Below are 4,529 nucleotides of genomic sequence, written 5' to 3' on the forward strand. Positions count from 1 at the left end.
CAAAGATATCTAAAGTGGCGCAGAAAGAGGTATTACACTCTAATGAAATTTTCTTTGGCAAAGATTTTTCACGTCATAATTCCTTCAGAATCACCGACGAAGACTTATTACTGAGCTCTGCAGTTTCTGTACAACAACTGCACTGTATTTTTATTTGGAAGAGGAGCAGAAGAAAAGAAGAAGGAAACGTACTTGAGTGACGCCATGGGTTTCACGGCGATATGCAAGTAGAGGATGTAAAGCTGTATGAAATTTACTTGAGAATGCACGAGAGTGCATTTCAGTGTGCGCTGAGGAAAGAAGCTCCTCATAGTACGAAGCGGAACATTCACCTGAGAAGTGCTATGCCTGCTACCACTTCTTGCAACAAGAGAACACTAGTTTACAGTATAGCACTGGAATACCGCAGTGCACATAGACGAAAGTACCGGAAGAGTGGGAAGCTATTTATTAAGCACTGAAGGAGGAATATCTGAAGGGTAAATGAGTGTGTTGTATACACCGTAGTCAGTAAGAACTATTTTTAATTATCAGCAGTTGTAGATCGTAATGTACTCACGAAAATAATCTATAAACTTCGCAATTTTTCCTCCTTCTCCGTCCCCGCCTCTTGAAATGCAGGCTGGTTCATGTCCGAGGCAGAGGTGGATGGCTGTGGCGTTACCGCCGCCAAGTCCCGTCTGCGCATCAACGCGAGATAGATTTCGTGCATTGTGCCTCTCGCAAATGCAACCCCACGCTCCACCCCACACGACACTCATTTCTCGCGGGTCACATGCAGAGTGATTTCAAGAAAGCACAAAACGGATCTTCTTTCGGTGGCTGAGGACGGCTCCCAGTGAATTCAACCAATTTTGGTAGCCTCCAGAACAACGTCACAGGATTTCCTTCTTTTCCTTCTCTGGGACTGCTCTTTGAGCTGGGGTTCATTCTAGTCGACTTCACCCTCTTCCTCCTGGTGCTCCTATGTCTCTATTTCCTGCTGTAAATATAGAAATGAAAACCATGAGTTACATATTATAGTAGATATACAAAAATTTGTTTACAGGTACCCACAAGCAGAGAAGAGTAGGAGCAAATTGTAAATGATTCCGAGCAAATGCGGAACTCAAAACCACAGGGGCAAGTGAAGGAAAGCATATTCACATCAGATGTCCACACACTAGTGGCTGTCACTTATTCCATTACAAATCTTTCAACAGCAAAATTTTGTTTGTTCTTGTACATACTAACTATAAGTTCTTTTAAATGATTGTAGGAACTAATGGACGTGATGGTGATGCTGGAGTGTTTGCCAAAAGTTAGCTAAGGGAATGTCTTCCCGACAGATCTATTTTGAACATACCTGAAGGCAAAAGCGAGGAAACACAAATATAACAACTCCAATGGTTGTGCTGGCAGGCGAAGCTTTTCCTCTAAGCTACGACATATGTAGCAATATCCCTAGAAGAAAATCACTAAGGAAGAAAGCTCTTTAATTACAGGTTGTACCGAGGAAGAACGCTAGTGGTAAGCACCTTCGATGTTCTTGCCAATCGCTTCAGACTTTTTTCTTACTTCCATAGATCTAGCTCCAGAAAATGTTACTACGAGGGTTGACTGAAAAGTAATGTCTCTACCTTCGTAACTCTTCAACAGTTGGCAGCATTGGTATGCGGCAGATACTGGCTTGTTCCGTAGCCTCTTCTCTATAGCTCCAGTTGGCGGGAAGCCCTAGCATTGAACGGTTGTGTTCTTACAGTGTAAAGTATGGAACCCTGCGCAGACGGTCGGTCATTGCGATTCAAGCAACGTGCAGTCACTGAATTCTTGACAAAGGAGACAAAGGGTACACCACACTACGACCCGGAGACGAAATGTCAGTCTATGAAATATCGACACAAAGACTCGCCCCAGAAAAAGAAATTCACCACGCAGCCCTCAGCTGGAAAAATCATGGTCACAGTGTTCTGGGACGCAGATGGTGTTATCCATGTTGATTTCCTTGATCGTGGAACAATACATTGAGAGCGTTACATGACAACGCTACAAACTCTGAAACGACGGCTAACAAGGGTCCGAAAGGAAAAGGGAAATGTTTTCCTGCAGCATGACAATGCCAATCCACACACTTCACGTGCCACCATAGCACAATTTCAGACACTGGAGCTCACCACCGTACGGCATCCTCCATACAGTCCAGATTTAGCACCATCTGACTTCCATCCGTTCCCGATAACGAAAGACCATCTGCGGGGACATCATTATGCTTCTCATGAAGACGTTGAGAGAGCTGTGAGATTGTGGTTGCAGAAACAGAATGTCGCCTTCTTCCGTGACGGCTTCGGAAACTTGTTCATCGTTGGCAGAAATGTATCCAACTGGCGGGTGATTATGTGGAAAAGTGAATATTGGTAATTAAAGATCACATTCTGAGGGTTATTTCTGCGTTTGATTTATTAAAATATTCCCATCCAAACCCAATTAACGAAGGTGGAGGCATTACTTTTCATTCAACCCTCGTATAATAACATTGGCTGCTTGCACACTGTATAACTTGCTGATTAAGAGGAGAAAACATACATATTCTCGTCAGCACACAGTGTCTACACTAGTAAGAAACTGTACGTACCTTGAGTCAAAAAGCACTTAGGACGTACAGAAAACGCTATGTATAGATTGCCAAACTGCCTCTGGACGTGCAATACATTGGAGAGTGATTAAAGACGAGTTTAAAAGATTTTATAATGGTGCTGGGAAAGTGCCCTGGAAACAATTACATTTCGTTACCAAATGCACCTACCTCAAAAACATTGCCGAAGAAGGGAGTGCCTCTTTCACTTTCATCTGTGTTGCTGACACTTTCGTTAGCTGTATTTCCTCGGTCTAAACTTTTAAAAGTGTGAACCACACTGGTAAACAGCCTGTGCACTGGCTCCGCTTTTACCCATACTTCGCCATATCTGCAATAAACAAGGATACATAAAATATTTGTATGTTATGTATACTTCATTTGCGCAAATAAATACATATAGTTAATTAAACAAGAGTGTCAATACATACCTTTGCTTCTTCATTCGAGTAGCTAGTGCAGATGCCATTGATTTTCTTCTTTATATCTTCTGCAGTACATCCTGGCCGTACTTCACTAAAGACCTCCGCAATTATTTTTTTATAGCTTTCAATTATTTTCAGTTTGTTTTTGTATTCGGAATGCCGAACATTAGATAGCGCTTCGTCAGCTTCGTTCATCACAGCCAACTTGGTTGTTGATGAGACACAAAACTTTGTTTGCAGCAGCCATGTTTACAAACATCACAGTAGACGTCAAACAGCTGCAACGACCCCAGCGCTTCAAGCGGTTACATTTGTCCTTACAGTAAACAGAAGACGATCGCTCTCTTTGATCAAATCTCAGGCGAGGCGCTAGTTTTGATTAATAAAAATCTGAAATGGTTCAAATGGCTCTAAGCACTACGGGACTTAACATCTGGGGTCATCAGTCCCTTAGACTTAGAACTACTTAAACCTAATTAACCTAAAGACATCACGCACATCCATGCCCGAGGCAGGATTCGAAACTGCCACCGTAGCAGCAGCGCGGTTCCGGACTGAAGCGCCTAGAACCGCTCGGCCAAAGCGACCGGCAATGAAAATCCGACTAAGGCCTAATTTTGGCAGAGTTTCTTATTACACTATCAAATTTTATTTGAAAAAGAATGTTAAGACAACCTGATAGTGTAACACCGGCCTGTGCTCTGTCATCGAGATCTATTTGCCTTGGCCAAAACGTTCTGCAGATCCCTCATCCAGTGAAAACATCTGGTCACTGGTTGTAGGAATCACTCTCCAGCCGCTACGATTGATGAATACTTCTAGATAAGCTCAAGTACTGTGGTATGAATGGGACAGTGCTCAAATAGTTTAAATCATACCTAACTGGAAGAGTGCAGAAAGTTGAAATAAACAGTTCACATAATATGCAAAAAACTGGTGATTTCTCAAACTGGGGAACAATCAAGAATGGGGTTCCGCAAGGTTCGGTCTTGAGTCCTCTGCTGTTCTTAATATATATTAATGACTTGCCATTCTATATTCACGAAGATGCAAAGCTGGTACTTTTTGCCGATGATACAAGTATAGCTATCACACCCGACAGACAAGAATTAACTGGTGAAATTGTAAACGATGTTTTTCAGAAAATCATTAAGTGGTTCTCTGCAAATGCACTCTCATTAAACTTTGACAAAACACAGTATATATAGTTCCACACAATAAATGGAATGACCCCATTAATAAATATAGACTTCGATCAGAAATCGGTAGCTGAGGTAGAATATTCAAAGTTTCTAGGTGTATGCATTGATGAGGGGTTGAACTGGAAAAAAACACACTGGGGATCTGCTGAAACGTTTGAGTTCAGCTACTTATGCTATTAGGGTCATTGCAAATTTTGGCGATATACATCTGAGTAAATTAGCTTACCACGCCTATTTTCATTCCCTGCTTTCGTATGGCATCATATTCTGGGGTAACTCATCATTGAGTAA

At 42.0% G+C, this 4,529-nt stretch overlaps 1 long non-coding RNA gene across 1 annotated transcript; it reads right to left on the minus strand.

Annotated features, from left to right (window-relative positions):
- Window positions 1–504: 504 nt before the first annotated feature.
- LOC124590835 lies at window positions 505–2,928 on the minus strand. Its single transcript, XR_006976799.1, has 2 exons — window positions 2,783–2,928; window positions 505–982 (listed from the first exon to the last, which is right to left on the minus strand). It is a non-coding gene; the product is annotated as an uncharacterized LOC124590835 (long non-coding RNA).
- Between the last annotated feature and the right edge of the window lie 1,601 nt (window positions 2,929–4,529).

Source organism: Schistocerca americana, chromosome 2 (assembly GCF_021461395.2).
Source record: "Schistocerca americana isolate TAMUIC-IGC-003095 chromosome 2, iqSchAmer2.1, whole genome shotgun sequence".
Taxonomy (NCBI): Eukaryota; Metazoa; Arthropoda; class Insecta; order Orthoptera; family Acrididae; genus Schistocerca; species Schistocerca americana.